Below are 18,668 nucleotides of genomic sequence, written 5' to 3'. Positions count from 1 at the left end.
TATAGGAATGATGCCAAAATAAAAAGAGGAAAAAAATGAACACATAAATCAAAATGAGACCTCTAAATTCCAATAGTTAATGAAGTACCTTAAGTGACAGCATCCCATATTTTCACAGTAGAATCCTCTGAACCTGTTATTATTATAGGAACCTCAGGATGAGGACATATTGTTGTACATATGTAGTTTCTAGAATGACAATCCCATACCTGTAGAAATGTGGAATAAGGTTTTGAATCAAAAAATTTATATCTCAAATGGTGGCTTAAATAAAAGCATCAGTTCTGAATGCTAGAATTAATTATATCAACAGAGAAAAGGAACAAAGGTCGCCAAAAGAAATCTAAAGCATTCAGAAAACTAAATTAAATTAATTATAGAAAATATAACAACCTGATTCACTTGATCAAGCTTGTTGATAGTGTTTAGGCGTACGTCATGAAATTCATCCTTCAAAAAGGAAAGGAAAATAGGAAGAAGCTGCTCAATTGTTGCTTCCTGCAATGAAGATAAGGTAGAACGGAGATGCACATTTACACCAAATAAAACTACTACTATCACAATGGCCTAGAAAATAGATTTTGTTGATTATCTTTTATTGGAGAATGGAGACAGAAGATACAAATTTCTAGGAAACTAAAGAGACAGGGGGAGAAAGGCTAAAAATTGGTGATACAATATTAGTTGCATCACAATCTAGTAAATTCAATATAAGTGTTCATACACTACTACAAAAAGCCCTTTTTAAGGCACGTGCTTTACGTCGGTTGTACAAGGAACCGCTTTAATAAGTGGTGCGGTGGCATTTTTTAAATTATTGTGTTACAAATGGCATTTTAGGATGCACATTCTAAGGCGGTTATTGAAAACCGCCTTAGAATGTTATGTTTCTTATAATTTACGCCGGTTTTTAGTAAAAAACCGTTGTAATTTTCAAAATAAAAAAAAACAAAACCGCGCAACCTCGTCCTTGTCCACCTCTCTGCTACGAACTCCTTTCTTTGAACCCTAGCGCATGTTTCTTCCCCTTTCTGCTTGTTCACCCCTCTGCTACGAACTCCTTTCTTTGAACCCTAGCCTGTGTTTCTGCTTGTCCTTTCTTTGAACCCTAGCGCATGTTTCTTCCCCCTTCTTCTTGGTCCTTTCTTTGACATTCAACATTGAACCTCAGCTCTTCGACATTGTAGCCTTCTTCCATTGAACTGGACGAGGTCGACTTCATCGCTCCAAGTTCCCGGGTTGAAGTTTCATGAAGAAAGAGATTTGCTAGTGACTTACAAACTTTGTTAGGTTAAGGTTATTTGAAGCTTGTTTTTGGTTAAGGGGTTCGTGTACTGTTATTATCTAAGTTCACGGGTTCCATATAATTTTTGTTAATGGTGATGTTTGCTAATCGTGGTTGCAGGGAAGAAGCGTGCATGTCAGCGATGAGTTGTTGGTGAAGAAGCTAATCCATTTTTGATTGGGCTGCAAACAGGTCAGTGGCTTTTTTTTTATTGAAGCTCTGGTTCATGTTCATATGATGTTTTATTAATTTTATATTTTGTTCATATGTTAAAGTTTGTTCATATACAACTGAATGTTAGCTTGACATGGTAATTGTTACGATGATAATAAAGTTGTTGGTCTTTAATCCCTTCCAGAAGTTAGTGTAGAAGCCTAATTTTAGTGAAACTTAAATTAAAAAAAAAAACTAATGTTGGTCAAAGAACTAATAATACTAAGAACTAATATTTGTCAATTAAAAAAAAGGACTCCTGTTCTTGGTCTGTCTGTTTAAAAAAAAGGACTCCTGTTCTTGGTACTGCTGAACTATATATAAATTATAACTAATAGCAACCAAGATCATTTTATTTTATTCCACACAGTTACTAACTTTCTGCTTGTACTCCACGGCCTGTGCTTCAGCATGCAAATGTAGCTCTGAAATATGAGCTTTTATTTGTCGAATCTGTCAGACAACCAACAAAAAAGATGAATCTTTATCTGTTACGAGAAACTTCATTGATAGTAGAAATCTACAGTTCAGCAAAGATTGTTGAAGCCTGAGTTTCCCATTGTTCAATCTCATTTGTTCCCTTAAGTACTTCATCACCTAGCTTCTTTTCCCTCAGTTTAGTTTCTCCAAGCGCTTGACGTAGGTACCCCATTTCAGACTCCAACTTCTGATTCACTTCAGACAGGCATATGAGCTCTTCATTTTGATGATCCTTGTCTGAGGACAATTTCAAAATTTGATTAGCCTCTTCAAGCATCACCCTAGCTTCATCATATTTAATCTTCAGATCTTCCACCATTCTTTGCAATTCTGTTTTCTCAGTATGTAAAACATGAAACATCTCAGCTGCTTCCAAAAGCTCATTTTCCTTTAGATGCAACATCTCCCTTTCATCCCTAATCTGACAGCTTAAATGACCATTGATAGATTCAACTAAATGTAGTTCAACATTTGACTTTACGAATGACTCTTTAAGATGTGAATTTTCCATTTCTGCATTTTCTAATTTGCACATCATTACTCTTAATCTCTCATCAAGGTCATTATTTGCTAAACAATGTTTATCAAGATCTTCACCTAGCTCTTTAAGTTCCATGAGTTTTTCAAAGATAATATCCTCATAAATCAGGGAAAGATTAGATTGAGCTATTGCCTCATGGATCATGATGCATATTTCTTCTTCCAAGTTACTTTTCTCTTCACCTAGATCTAGAAATCTTCTTGTCAAGGGCTTCTTCTCTTCCAATATCTTGCAACTATCCTCCTGTAAATTGTTGTGACTCTTTTCCAAGTCTGACAACTGCTTTTGTAGATTGTCTGTCTCAATTGTCATTACTTCCATTCTATCTTCTACTTTGCTTATTGTCAACTCCAACTCCTGATTCTTCTGCAATATCTTTTGGACCTCTATTTGTAATGCCAAGAACTGCTTAGACTGGATATTGAACTCCTCATCAAGGGTGTTTCTTTGTGTCACAAGATTTTCCACCTTTAGTTTCAACTGCTCTAGGAATGTAATCAGAATTGAATTCTCAATGGCCATTTGCTGGCTTCCATTGAAAATTGTGTCAAAAGATTTCTGCCTCTCCTGAAGTTTTCCATATATGTGGTTCAGGAGCATTTGGTCTTCTTCAAGCATATCCTCACCGAAATGCCCACTGTTATTGTCAGGAGTCTTCAACACCTGAATCAAGCCAATCCTTAGTATTTTAATTTTCTTAGACAGAGAATTCACATCAATCTGCTTTTAAACATTTTTAGTCTCCAATTTAGATATCATTTTGTCAGACATTTTGGAAGTCTCCAAAAGTCTCTAACACTCAACTAGAAAGGAGAGGTTCTTTTTCTCCAAATCATCAATACATTTCTGCAAGATGAAAATTTCAAGTCGAGCATGTATAGCTCTGTCCAGTTCCTCCTCATATTCCTTTTTCTTGCAATTTGCATCTTCTTGTAGAATAAGAATTTGTAATTCCTTCTCAGCCAATTCATCTTCATTCAATTTCAAAACTCTGGAATTCTCTTCCCTCTCAGAATATAGGGAAACTAGTAGCTCTTCTACCTTTTGAAGTGCAGACTCCTTTTCTCCTTTTAGTTCCAAATGCTTCAATTCCAATTCACTGTGCAGTTTCTCAAGATCTTTCAGTGTTTGATGAGTTATGTTCAACAGTGAAACTAAGGTTTCTTTCTCTTGACAGATACTGGACTTCTCATGGTCAAGTGATCGGCATGTGTCTTCTAATACCTTGGACTTCACCCTTAACCCTTCAAGTTCAGCATTCACATCAAATAGTGAATTTTCCAATAGGTTTCTCTTTTCTAAGAGCTTCTCCAACTTTTCAGTTGTGGATTGTAACTGAGAAAACAAGGTGGCCTTCTCAGCAGCAAGATTTAATTTCTCCACCAGTAGAGATTGGCATGTTTCTTCCAACACATTTACCTTTCCTCTGACGCTATCCAGCTCAACATTCAAGTCTGAAAGGGAATTCTGTAAAACAATATTTTTCTCTAGAAGTTTCTCCATTGTTTCCAATTTTACCAAAAGAGCTTTTTTCTCTCCTTTGTCAGCCTCACACGTTTCCTTCAGCTTTAAGTTCTCATCTTGCAATTTTTTCACAGATGATCCAAAGCACTGTGGGTCTAAGTCAGTTGACCGGACTTCCTTGTTGGACAAGTGGCCTCAGATATCTTAAGAAGGGGGGGGGGGTTGAATTAAGATATCACAACTTATTTCCCCAATTAAAAATTCTATTTCTCTTTCTATTCCAGTTATAAATTCCCTTAATAATGAATTTCTTAAATATTTATTCAAATAGAACCGATTGAATACGAATATAAAACAATAATAAATAAAGGAGTTTAAGAGAAGAGAAAATGCAAACTCAGATTTATACTGGTTTGGCCACACCCTTGTGCCTACGTCCAGTCCCCAAGCAACCCGCTTGAGAGTTCCACTATCTTGTAAATTCCTTTTACAAGTTCTAAACACACAAGGACAACCCTTCCTTTGTGTTTAGAATTCTTTCACAACAAGAGACCCTCGGTCTCTTAATCCCCTTTTAGAATGAAGAAGAAGAAAAGAAGAAATCTCTCTTGAAAGAGATAGATTTAACAATTTGAGCACTCAAATAATTCCTTATTGAATCACAAGTAATTTGGCCAAGGAATTTTTAAGAGGATAAAACGATTTTACTTTTTAAGAGAATAAGACCTTTTTGTTCTGGAAAAAAACTTAGCAAATTCGTGTCTCAAGTCACATATATATATAGGCCTATGATAGCCATTCAAAAACCACACAAAAAGATGTGACTGTTGAGAATGTTTTCTGAAAAACTCCTCTGGTAATCGATTACAATATGTGTGTGATCGATTACACGCTTTAAAATTTGAATTAAAACGTTCAGAAACTACTGGTAATCGATTACCATATATGTGTAATCGATTACACAGTTCAAATTTTGAATTCAAATTTTAATAGCTGTTGTAAATCAGTTTTGGCCACTGGTAATCGATTACATCCTCTGGTAATCGATTACCAGAGAGTAAATTTGTGGAAAAAGACTTTTTAACTTAAAATTCTTGGCCAAACCTTTTGCTACTTCAATTGGAATTCCCTTCCTATTTAATATACCCTTTCTAAGACTCTATAGACTGTCTTGATCATCCATCTTAAGTATATTTAATTGCTTTGTCTTGAGTAAATCTTTGAGAAGCATATGATTCATGTAATCCTTTGGCATCATCAAAACATTTAGCTTGATCCTTTGTCTACAATCTCCCCCTTTTTGATGATGACAACACCTGAAATCAAGACAAGCTATATACAAGATGATAGCACGTTCACACAATCCTTACTCCCCCTATCTTTTGGCATGTATGCCTAACTTTACTTGATAATTGATTTCTAACCCAAGTGTGCTCTCCCAAGTTCTCTCCCCCTTTGGCAACATCAAAAAGAACTAGAGCAAATCAATCAATATCCAAACATTAACACAATAAATATCCAAAACAAAGCTAACCATTAAATCAAAATAACTCCATACAGCGTCATAATTAACCAAAACAAAAAGCGAGAAATATAATAATAGTGCAAGAGTACGATACCTAGAATAAAAAGCCAAATACACGGTGATAAAAAAAAGTACTAATAATACTTAACCACTAATAAAACTAAGTCATAATAATAGCATATAATCTAAGAGGATGAAGGAGGCGGAGGTGGTGGATCAAAACAAGTCCGGATGAAAGAGACATCTTCTTCAACTCTGGTAATCCTTGATTCCATAGCATCGAACCTCATGTCAACTTGTAATTCCATGGCATCAAACTTGTCACCAACAAAAGTCTGAAGTCCATCAAACTTGTCCATAAGCCTTCGAAGAAGAGTGGAATTATCTTCATCTGGGAGGTTGCCTTCTTCATCAGCGGGTTGAGTGCCCTTTTTGACCCAAGAGCCATCACGCTCTTTGCGGTAACCAAAAGAAGCAATCACAGCAGCACCAATTAAAAAATATCTCTTGATTGGAACATAAGGTTCAGAATCAAGAGGAATTTGAAAATGGTGGAAAAAGAGAGTGACAAGCTGTGGATACGGCAAAGGTGCATTTAATCGCAATGCCTTATGCATGCGATATCTTACAAGGTGTGCCCAGTCAAGTTGACGGCCGGTATGAAAGGCCCACATGATAATTAGATCTTCCTCAGAAACCTGGGCAAGGTTGGAAGACCGTGGAAGCAGAATACGCACAATCAAATAGTGAAGGATGCGGCTTTCAAAAGCCAATGACCCGGCAAGAAGACGTCCGGTCATATCCGCATTGTTGGTGCAAACCAACTGGCGAGCATCATGGGCAGAGAAATCAAATTTCCTGTCGTCATTCAGTGTACCTTCAAATGGTACACCGTCACTGGGTAATTTGGTTAAGTCATGAAAAAGGGACTGATCAATGACCATTTTTATCCCAAAAAGTTCAGAAATCAGAGTGCTGTCCTGAATTTCAAGATTACAATAAAAAGCTTTAACCAATTCAGGATAAATAGGCAATTGTAATGACATAAAAGGTAGAAGACCTAAGTTCTGAAAGGCTTAAATGCAATCAAAGGTTTCAGCAGAAAAGAATTCCATATCAATAAACTTAGGGTCGATAATGGAACGAGATGAGAAAAGATTGGAGTACCGTTTCTGTTGTTCGTCGGAAGAAAACACTGGGGAAGAGGACAATGAGGGTGGAATTGGTGTTGTGGATGCACTAGTGGCTCCAAAACGATGAGCTCTTGAAGCCGAAGCGGAGGCGGAAGAACCCTTTCGTTTCTTTGACGATTCTGCCATTTTAGGGAGGTTTTGCAGATTTTAATCGGTGGAATCAAAAGAAAAATGAAAAAGAAGAAGATTGCAATTTACGGGAGTTGATTTGATGAAGAAACGAGTGAGATATGAAGGTTTTGAGGTTTAGGAATGGAGGAACGGTGCAAGGAAGAAGGAGCTGCGTAAGAGATTCTAAAAACGTGATATTTATAAAGCAGGATGCGTGGTAATCGATTACAAGTAATGGTAATCGATTACAGGAGGAGGCAGCTTACTGGTAATCGATTACATGAATACTGTAATCGATTACAGGCCATCTGTTCTAGTGTAATCGATTACAGTATTCATGTAATCGATTACCAGAACAAAAAAATAGCCTTTTCCTTAAAAGAAAACTTATTTCTAAGTCTAAAAACTTATACTATCTTAAGAGTTAATTACACTAACAAGAAAAGTAAACTAAGTTAAACAAAACAAGTGTCATACTTCATCAAAACACAATCAATCATTAAAAAAAAAATACCTATCCAAATCACTAAGATCTAAAAGCCCTAATTCTCTTCTTATTGAGAAAAATATTTCTTTTGGGAGAGGTTTTGTAAAGATATTAGCAAGCTGATTCTTTGTATCAACAAACTCTAATATACAATCTCCCTTTAGGACATGATCTCTAAGAAAATGATGCATAATTTCTATATGTTTGGTTCTAGAGTGTTGAACAGGGTTTTTGGATAGATTTATGGCATTAGTATTATCACACCTAATTGGTATACGATCAAGAAGGATGCCATAGTCAGATAATTGTTGCTTCATCCATAAAATCTGTGCACAACAACTGCCGGCAGAAATATATTCCGCTTCAGCAGTGGATAAAGCAACACTGTTTTGTTTCTTACTATGCCATGAGACAAGAGCGGATCCAATGAATTGACAAATTCCACTTGTGCTTTTTCTATCAGTTTTAGATCCGGCAAAGTCAGAATCAGAATATCCTATTAAGTTACATGTTGAGTTCTTAGGATACCATAATCCTAAATTTATTGTACCTAATAGATATCTCACGATTCTCTTAACTGCACTCAAATGTGATTGTTTGGGGTTGGATTGAAACCTAGCACACATGCATACACTAAACATAATATCAGGTCTACTGGCAGATAAATAGAGAAGAGATCCGATCATACCTCGATATTGTTTCATGTCTATAGATTGACCAGATTCATCTTTATCTAAGTAACAGCTAGTGCTCATCGGTGTAGCCATGTGTTTTGCACTTTCCATCCCAAATCTTTTGATCAATTCCTTGCAGTACTTGGCTTGATTGATGAATATACCTTCTTGAGTTTGCTTGATTTGTAATCCCAGAAAGTATTTTAGTTCTCCCATCATTGACATTTCAAATTCACTTTTCATATCAAGGGAAAACTCCTTGCACAATGAATCATTAGTGGATCCAAAAATTATATCATCAACATATATTTGAACCAACAAAATATCATTATGCTTTCTCTTTATGAACAATGTGGTATCCACTTTACCTCTAGAGAATTCTTTTTCTATAAGAAAATTGCTTAAACGTTCATACCACGCCCTAGGGGCTTGTTTTAAACCATAAAGAGCCTTTTGCAATTTATAAACATGAGTTGGTTTATCCGGGATTTCAAAGCCTGGGGGTTGTTCAACATATACTTCTTCTTGAATTAAACCATTTAGAAAAGCACTTTTAACATCCATTTGATAGAGTTTAAAATTCATTATGGATGCATATGCTAAAAGCATTCTAATGGCTTCTAATCTTGCAACTGGAGCATATGTTTGTTCATAGTCTATTCCCTCTTCTTGATTATACCCTTTTGCTACTAATCTAGCCTTATTTCTAATAATTATGCCATGTTCATATAATTTATTTCTAAAAACCCATTTTGTTCCTATGACAGGATAATTTTCAGGTTTTTCTACTAGTTTCCACACATTATTTCTTTCAAATTGATTCAGTTCTTCTTACATGGCAATTATCCAGTTATCATCTACTATGGCTTCTTTTATATTTTTAGGTTCAATCATAGATACAAAAGCCATATTATTGCATAAATCTTTAAGAGAATGTCTAGTTGTTACCCCTTTTGATATATCACCAATAATGTTGTCGAGGGGATGATCTCTTGAGGCTTTCCATTCTCTTGGAAGTTCATTATTTCTTCTAGCTCCATTATCTTGAGAATCCTCATTTCTTCCTTCATCTTTTTCTTTAGATTCATTTCCATGAATATGTGTATCTTCTAAGGAATCTGAAATATCATCTAAAAAATCCTTCCTTGGAAGAATGGCATTAGACTCATCAAAGGAAACATGTATAGACTCTTCAATTGTCATTGTTCTTTTATTATATATTCTATAAGCTTTACTATGCAGAGAATATCCAAGGAAAATACCTTCATCTGACTTAGCATCAAATTTTCCTAAGTTATCTTTTCCATTATTCAATACGAAACATTTACAACCAAAGATATGAAGATGTGAGATGTTTGGTTTTCTACCATTGAACAACTCATATGGAGTTTTCTTTAAAATGGGTCTTATTAAAGCCCTATTTAAAATGTAGCATGCAGTGTTAACGGCTTCAGCCCAAAAGTGTTTTGGAAGAGGAGTATCATTTAATAAAGTTCTAGCAATCTCTTCCAAAGATCTATTTTTCCTTTCAACAACACCATTTTGTTGAGGAGTTCTTGGTGCAGAAAAATTATGCTCAATCCCATGCTTATCACAAAATAATTCAAATTCTTTATTTTCAAACTCACCCCCATGATCACTCCTAATAGATATAATCTTGAGATTTTTCTTATTTTGAATGATTTTTGCAAGTTTTCTTAATGCTTGAAATGCATCATTATTATGAGTGATAAAAAGAGTCCATGTGTATCTAGAATAATCATCAACTATAACAAGAGCATAGTAACTTCCTCCAAAACTCATGATTCTGGAAGGACCAAACAAATCCATATGAAGTAATTGTAAGGGTTGAGTAGTTGAAACAATGTTTTTAGATTTGAAAGAAACTCTAGTTTGTTTTCCCTTTTGGCATGCATCACATAGCCTATCTTTTTCAAATCTTAGTTTTGGTAATCCAACAACTAAATCTTTTGATATTAATCTATTTATGTGTTCCATGTTTATATGTGCAATCCGTTTATGCCACAACCATGGATCATCATCTTTACTAAGAAAACATTGATTATTATCTAGTTTTTGACTTAAGTCTATCATGTAAACATTGTTGACTCTAAACCCTATATGCTTTATATTCGTATCATGTTTATGTTCAATGACACATTTTTGAGAATCAAATGATACCAGATAGCCTTTATCACATAATTGACTCACACTAAGCAGACTGTGTTTAAGACCTTCAACAAGTAGAACATTTTCAATGGAGGTTGAAGCATTTGTACCTATTTTTCCAACTCCAAGAATTCTACCTTTGTTGTTGTCACCATAAGTTACATGTCCACTTTTCTTGGGAGAGATATGTGTGAATTTTGATTTGTCTCCCGTCATATGTTTTGAGCAACCACTATCTATGTACCACTTTTTCCTCAAGGGTTCCTACAAAATCAAGGTTGTAACTTAGGTACCCAAACTTTATTGGGTCCTTGTATGTTAGTATGAATAAAGGATCCTTTTGGGACCCAAATCATTTTGATTTTGTTACAATTTCTTCTAAAATAGCATGTAGATGTGCCATGCCCTTTTCTTCCACAATAAAAACATGTGATAGAACTAGAATTGTATTTTTGTGTGGAAGTAGAGAAGTTTTTATGAAATTTTTGTTGTTTTTCAGATTTATATCCTAATCCAGCCTTATTGGAGACATGTCTTTGTTTTCCTAATATGACATCTAAATTATTTTTACTATAACAGAATTTTGCAAGAGAGTTTTTCAATTCTTTGATTTCTTTTTCATACTTTTCACAACAACTACAAGAATCTGACATTTTCTTGTCAGAAATAGTAGAAATGTGAACTTTTTCATTTGATTTAGAAATTGAGACTTCATTTCTAAGATGATCTAATTCTTTGTTTAATTTTAAAATTTCATTTTCTAAATTTGAAATTGTTTTCTTTGAAGATGAAACTAACTTTTCAAGTTTAATTGACTCTTTATGCAAATCAGCAAATGCATCTTGCAATTCATCAAAAGAAATAGATAAATTGTTTGAAGATGTTACCTCTTCATCACTTTCATAACTTTTTGCCATATGGCAGAGGTTTATTTCTTCATTTTCTGAATCTTCAGAAGATTCCATATCGTTTTCATCCCATGTAATGTATGCTTTCTTCAATTTCTTTTCATTAATATTTTTCTTTTCAGACTTCTCCATCTTTTTCTTGAAGATGGGACAATCAACCCTCAGATGTCCAGGTTGATTGCACTCAAAGCATTTTAGAGTAGAGGATGAAGTTTCTGTCCTTCTTTTAGGTTTAAAATTTGGTCGCTTTTGATTTCCTCTGACTCTTAGGAACTTGTTGAATCTTTTTACAAACAGACTAATATCTTCATCATTATCCAAGTCAATTGAATCTTCTTTATCACTGTCTTCTTGGATTGCAGATGAGGCTTTAAGAGCGATTCCTTTCTTCTTCTTATCAGTTTCTTCATGCTGATTTAATCTTAGTAATTCCATTTCATGCTCCTGCAATTTTCCAAATAATGTAGCAAGAGACATACTAGATAAATCTTGAGATTCTGTGATGGCTGTTACTTTTGGTTGCCATTCTTTATTAAGACATCTTAAGACTTTATTTACTAGATCTTCATTTTGAAAAGTTTTTCCTAGAGATGCAAGATGATTAACTATGTGTGTGAACCTCTTTTGCATGTCTTGTATACTTTCATTTATATTCATCCTAAAAAGTTCATATTCACGAGTTAAAGTGTTTATCCTAGATCTTTTAACATCTGTAGTGCCTTCATGTGTTACTTGTAGTGTATCCCACATATCCTTAGCACTTTTACAATTTGAAACCCTAAAGTATTCATCTATTCCTAAGGCAGATGTAATAATATTTTTGGCCTTTAAATTATATTGTACTATCTTCTTTCTTCCTCAGCCCAATCTGCTCTTGGTTTTTCTATTGTTGCACTTCCGGCTATTATAGAAGGAACATAAGGTCCTTGTTCTATGGCTTCCCAAATATTTAAATCTATTGCCTCTATAAAGATTTGTATGCGGGTTTTCCAGTAGTGGTAACCCACTCCATTAAAAATGGGAGGTCTATTTATAGAATTTCCCTCGGGAAACAAGTAGTTTGATGAGGCCATAATTCTTGAAGCTTCTAAACTTTATACAAGAATGAAGCTCTGATACCACTTGTTGGACAAGTGGCCTCAGATATCTTAAGAAGGGGGGGGGGGTTGAATTAAGATATCACAACTTATTTCCCCAATTAAAAATTCTATTTCTCTTTCTATTCCAGTTATAAATTCCCTTAATAATGAATTTCTTAAATATTGATTCAAATAGAACCGATTGAATATGAATATAAAACAATAATAAATAAAGGAGTTTAAGAGAAGAGAAAATGCAAACTCAGATTTATACTGGTTCGGCCACACCCTTGTGCCTACGTCCAGTCCCCAAGCAACCCGCTTGAGAGTTCCACTATCTTGTAAATTCCTTTTACAAGTTCTAAACACACAAGGACAACCCTTCCTTTGTGTTTAGATTTCTTTCACAACAAGAGACCCTCGGTCTCTTAATCCCCTTTTAGAATGAAGAAGAAGAAGAAAAGAAGAAATCTCTCTTGAAAGAGATAGATTTAACAATTTGAGCACTCAAATAATTCCTTATTGAATCACAAGTAATTTGGCCAAGGAATTTTTAAGAGGATAAAACGATTTTACTTTTTAAGAGAATAAGACCTTTTTGTTCTGGAAAAAAACTTAGCAAATTCGTCTCTCAAGTCACATATATATATAGGCCTATGATAGCCATTCAAAAACCACACAAAAGGATGTGACTGTTGAGAATGTTTTCTGAAAAACTCCTCTGGTAATCGATTACAATATGTGTGTAATCGATTACACGCTTTAAAATTTGAATTAAAACATTCAGAAACTACTGGTAATCGATTACCATATATGTGTAATCGATTACACAGTTCAAATTTTGAATTCAAATTTTAATAGCTGTTGTAAATCAGTTTTGGCCACTGGTAATCGATTACATCCTCTGGTAATCGATTACCAGAGAGTAAATTTGTGGAAAAAGACTTTTTAACTTAAAATTCTTGGCCAAACCTTTTGCTACTTCAATTGGAATTCCCTTCCTATTTAATATACCCTTTCTAAGACTCTATAGACTGTCTTGATCATCCATCTTGAGTATCTTTAATTGCTTTGTCTTGAGTAAATCTTTGAGAAGCATATGATTCATGTAATCCTTTGGCATCATCAAAACATTTAGCTTGATCCTTTGTCTACATTCCTCTATCACGGCTTCATGTTTTTTATTCACATCATTAAGCTCTTCTTTAAGACAGTAAATTTCTTGCTGAAGAGCATTTCTTTCATCAATTCGAAGCTCCACCTCCTGTTCAACTTTCTCTATTGTCTCCCTCAAATTCAAAATCTCATCCTGCAAAATTTTTATAGACAAAGATGAACAAATTTTGACCTCATTTAGAATTTGGTTTTCCTCACTCACCCTGTGTACTTCATCCTCTAAAGCCTGCTTACGAGATTCCACATTCCTCAGTATTTCCACTTTACTGTTAAGTTCAGAAGCAAGAGATCTAAGCTCTTCCTGAGACTGAGAATGCAACTGCTGAAGAGTTTGGAAAGCAGTTTTAGCCTCAATGAATCGCAGTCTCTCCTCTTGTATGCAACCCCAAAGTCTACCCAATTCCTGCTGCTTCTCATTAAGTTGTTCACTTTGAGACCCCACTTTTTGTGCCAAAGATTGTAATTCTGACTGCAGAGTGTGATTTGATGTCTCCAAGAGAAGACATTTCTATTCTGAACTCTGTAACTTTTCAACCCCATCAACTATCTTGGAATTTAGCCTATGCACCTTCTCTTCAGCACAAGAGAGCTTATACTCCAAACTGGAAATTATCTCTATGCATTGCTGATAGTGGAGAGCAACATCTTCCTTTTCTTCATTAAGTTTAGTAACTTGTAATTCCAAAGCTTCGATTTCTTTTTCTGCTATATCAGCATGCTCCTTAATCCTTCATGCATTCTCCTCAACTTCTTTTATTCTCTCCTCCAGTTTTGATATTGTCTCCAAGAACTGGTTATATTGAACAAGGGTAGCTTCCTTTTCAGCTTTTACTCTAGCAAGTTCCTGCTTTAGGGACTCAGTCTCAGTTTCAGCTTTAGTAGCTCGATCATTAAGTTCTCTTGCTTCCTTTTGCAAAGAAGAAATATTTTTCTCTAGATTAGATATTTTCTCCAAGCATTCCTGGTACTGAAGAATACTAGCTTCACTTTCAGCCTGTAATTTGATTTGGGCTTCCTTTAAGGCTTGAACTTCAGCTTCAGCTTTACTTGCTCGCTCATCGAGTTTTTGAGAATTCTCTTGTGCAGTAGACACTTCTAACTCGAGATTAGACATTTTCTCCAAACTCTGCTGATACTGAAGCAAGCCAGCTTCCTTTTCATCTTCTAATTTGGCAATGGCTTACTTCAAGGCCAAAATTTCCGTCTCAGCTTTTGTCACGCGTTCAGACTCAGACAAAGTGTTGTTGCTTCCACTGTTTTGCTCATTACTCTCCTCCTGCGTCTCAAAAAAATTGAGCCCCCTTCTAGCAAACTTTGTAAGATTTTCTTGTTCTCCAGGGATGTAGAGGTCATTGAGCTGTTTCAAACCGGTTTTGTTCAAAGGAGAATCGGGTTCACTAGTATAACCACCATTTCTTTTGATAGCATGGAAATGAGCAGAAGCATCCTTTTGTGGTTCACCTGGATCAAGAAATGCACGTGAAGGGTGTCGCATTTCTGGAGTATGTGGCTTAGTCTCCGTAGGAGAAACAACAGGTAAATCATCTGTCAGCATCATAGGAACTTGATTAGGAAATGCTTCAGCCATGGTCTTATGGGCGTGGCGGATCACTCCAGTTGCATGATCATATCTCTCAGCCAATGCCCGATATGCCCTGTAAAACTCTTCAACCATTTTCATAAGCTCTGGGCGTTTTTTATAATACATTTGTGCTCTCCTGGCAAAGGAATCTGCATCTTCTTCAATAAGCTTAATCATTTGCTTCACCTTGGCATCCATATATGTGCAAGAGGGAATATCCTTGTGATAAGTTCAAACGTTTTTAAAACACAGACAGTACCAAATGGATGATAACAGAAAAATTAAATATTGTCACATCTCTCTGAGAGAATAAGCAAATAAATGATATAATTGAGAATAAAGGAAGTAGACTTGGCTCAGTATACTAGCACATACAGAGCATGTAACATGTCCCTGGAGGAAAGAACTAATATGTTGTGAAACAAAATAAATCACATCTCTCCATGCTTCAACATCTATAGCTAGAAAAAGAAAAATATTTTGGAGAAGATATTAACTAACAAAGATGATTTGAAAATATTCATGTAGACACATATTTGCAGTTTCAGGAAAATGCTTCCATAAAAATCCATATATGCCCCTTAAATTTTGAAATGAAACTGAAAACAAATTTAAACCACATTTTATTATTGTGGCAGACATTACTGAAGATGAAATATACTTTCATTGGCAAGTCCTATATTATAAAGCTTCTAGCAAAAAAAGCATTTTGGCTACAATTTTAAGGCCTTATAGTCATAACAATCTCAACATATTCCCTTTCAATTCGATGTCAGAAACATATATTTCCCCCATATATAACAAATCGATAAATGGTGTGTGATTCAATGAAGGTGCCAATTCATGAAAAATAACTGTTAAAAACTAAGTTACTACCAAAGGCAGCAGAGAGATAGAAGGCATTACCTGTGAGATTTTCCTGGAGCCATTTTGAATTTTTGGGGCTTATGTGGCTGTCCCATCACCATGAATACATTCTCCTGGAATTTGCTTGAGACTTAGTCGCCATGGCTCTGGCAAAAGGACAACAACACTTTCTCTTTCGATGTTATAGGAACTTAACCCTTGAAAGATTTGAAGAAGCAACTACGAAGTCAACCAAAGTCTACATTGTTTCTGCTTGTGTTGTATTAATTGGAACAGACAAAACCAAAAGAAAACAAGCATTCAGTTTCAGATAAATCAAAACCACGTCTCTTTCTTTTCTAAAAAATGATCTGAAACAACACAAAAGTACCTTATCAGTTGGGCCTCAATGAATCAACCTCTAAAATTGAATGAACAAATACCTCTGAGGGTTTGTCAGAAATGGTGACAGTGCAGAATCTATGGAGCACTGCAATTCTGGTAAGATTTAGCAATTGCTTTTTGATCCTGTGCACTCATCATCCACTCTTATAGTCTTATTGGTTATTGCTTTTGAAACTTCTTCTATTAATCTTCTAAATTACAACTTGATCAATTGATGACCGTAGAAATCCAAACAATCCAAAAAGTAGCTTTTCTACCACACTCCTCCCCTTACAAAATTCATTCTAGCATTACTACTCCATACTTGGAATGGGACATTAAAACCCTTTTTCCAGTGCCTTCAGCCACGACCAAATCATGGTGGAGGTTTTTGAAATCTAATTACTCCTTTTGCCCTTTTGAAATAATGGTGGAGGGTAACTGACTAAGACTTACAAGTAAAAGTGAAAATCTGAATTGACTTTATATTGGCATTAATTTCTAATTTAAAATCTGTTGATGACTAAGCATTTTCTATAAACAAAGCTTAAGCCTGATTTTACTTATAAATGGACACAATGAATATTAAAAATTAATACTTCTATATTTTATATAATTTGGCATCTTATGTATAGGCCTAGCACAGTGGTGCTGAAAGATGAGAAAGGTATAATATAATGCACTAATGTGTTTTATTGACAACAAATCACTTTATTATATTATTAAAAGATTTTTTTTAATTAATATCTGGCAGAAGAAGGTGAAAGAAGAAAATCACAGGGCAGAAGAGAAGAAGATCCAAGCTGCCGTCGGATTTCGCCATGTTATTGATCTCCTTTCATCAAAACAGAAGTTGATAGTTGGTTACAATTGTTTTTTAGGTACCAATGACATTCTAAATCCTTGAAAAGCTATTTAATTTTATAAGACACTAAGATGATATATACCATTCCATGATACAAATATTGCTCATGTCTACATCAAATTTATTGGCCCTCTTTCGGGGAGTCCTGATGAGTTTGTCGCCTCTGTTAACAAGTGCTTTCCACACATTGTTGACACCATTATACTCTTGAACACTAATTTGATGTTCCAAGAAAAGATGAAAAGGTCCAGAAAATCACTGGCCTCTGCTTAGGTAAGTGTTTTTTTCATTTGTGTATCGTTAACTGCGTTTTTCCCCTGTTTAAGCTGACTGATGGTGGAAGACTTGATATTAGCAGCGTTATACATTAAATCTAGCTATTGTCAAGCACTCAGCTTGCCTGACTGATGCTAAAGATATGAAATGGAAGGAATAGGTTCCTTTTAAAAGGGGTTTGAGTTTTAATCTTGACTAGAAAAGAAAAGCAGTTGGTTGAGTTTGTTAGTTTGCCTACATTATTCCCGCATCCCCTTTTCTTTGTTTTTCCTGAACAAATTTAATTAAAACTTGGCAATAGTTTGATCAATGTCTTAGATTATAAAACAGTTGATGCATGATCAGCTTTCCCATCAATCATGCAAGATTCTATCATCCTTAATATATATATTTTGAAGTTGATATCTCTAACTAGGTGACATTTATAATCACCGAGCCTCTTGCAATAGTTTAGCATGAATGTAATCAAGTATCAAACACAATCAGTTAACTTCTAGTAGATTGTGTTTTACATCGACTTGTTGGCAAAATTTATAGTGGAAATATGAAGAGCTTGACTTGTTGCCTTTGCTATATTGTTGTATAAAAGTAAAATAGAAATATATTCTTATTTCCTCATTGGTAGTATTTAAGTATGGCTACTGGTTATTCTTTTCATGGAACAAAATTTTTTTGAAGCCCGTTGAAGGCATGGGATTTGAGGATCTCTCTAAATATGGGTCATAACACATATTGGAAGATTATTTTAGTGATTATGTGGGGAATTCAGAATTATCCAAAAACCATATTTAAATGTCAAACCAGACACTGCATTCAAAGACGGTTATTACATAATAACCGTATTTGAATGTTGAACCAGATGTAACAATCAAAGACGGTTATGATAATAACGACCGAGATGTAACATTCAAAGACAATTATTATGTACTAACCGACTTTGAATGTTGAACCAGATGTAACAATTAAAGACGGTTATTATGTAATAATCATCTTTGAATGTTGAACCAGATGTAACATTCAAAGACGGTTATTATGTACTAACCGACTTTGAAGTTCGAACCAGACACTGCATTCAACGACGGTTATTATCTAATAACCGTCTTTGAATGTCGAATCAGACACTGCATTCAAAGACGGTTATTACATAACAACCGTCTTTGAATTGTTCTAACTTTCAAAGACGGTTATTATAATAACCGTCGTAAAAAGTAATTGTGTTTCAACGATGTTATATACAACGATAGTTTACAACCGTCGTTAAAAGCACTTAATAACTGTCGTAAAAAGCCATTTTTCTAGTAGTGATACCAAAAAAGGGCAAATGTTAGTTATCACAAAGTAACTGTGGTAACTGCACAAGCAGTCAAACATATAAAAAAGGCTAAATTAATCTGTTAGTTCCTGAGCTAT

General features: G+C 34.8%; 1 pseudogene; it reads right to left on the bottom strand.

Moving 5' to 3' along the window:
* Positions 1 to 1,982: 1,982 nt before the first annotated feature.
* Positions 1,983 to 15,896, bottom strand: LOC114385931 (annotated as a pseudogene).
* Between the last annotated feature and the right edge of the window lie 2,772 nt (positions 15,897 to 18,668).

This window comes from Glycine soja, chromosome 15 (genome assembly GCF_004193775.1).
Source record: "Glycine soja cultivar W05 chromosome 15, ASM419377v2, whole genome shotgun sequence".
Classification (NCBI taxonomy): Eukaryota; Viridiplantae; Streptophyta; class Magnoliopsida; order Fabales; family Fabaceae; genus Glycine; species Glycine soja.
This window is presented reverse-complemented; position numbering and strand designations above follow the sequence as displayed.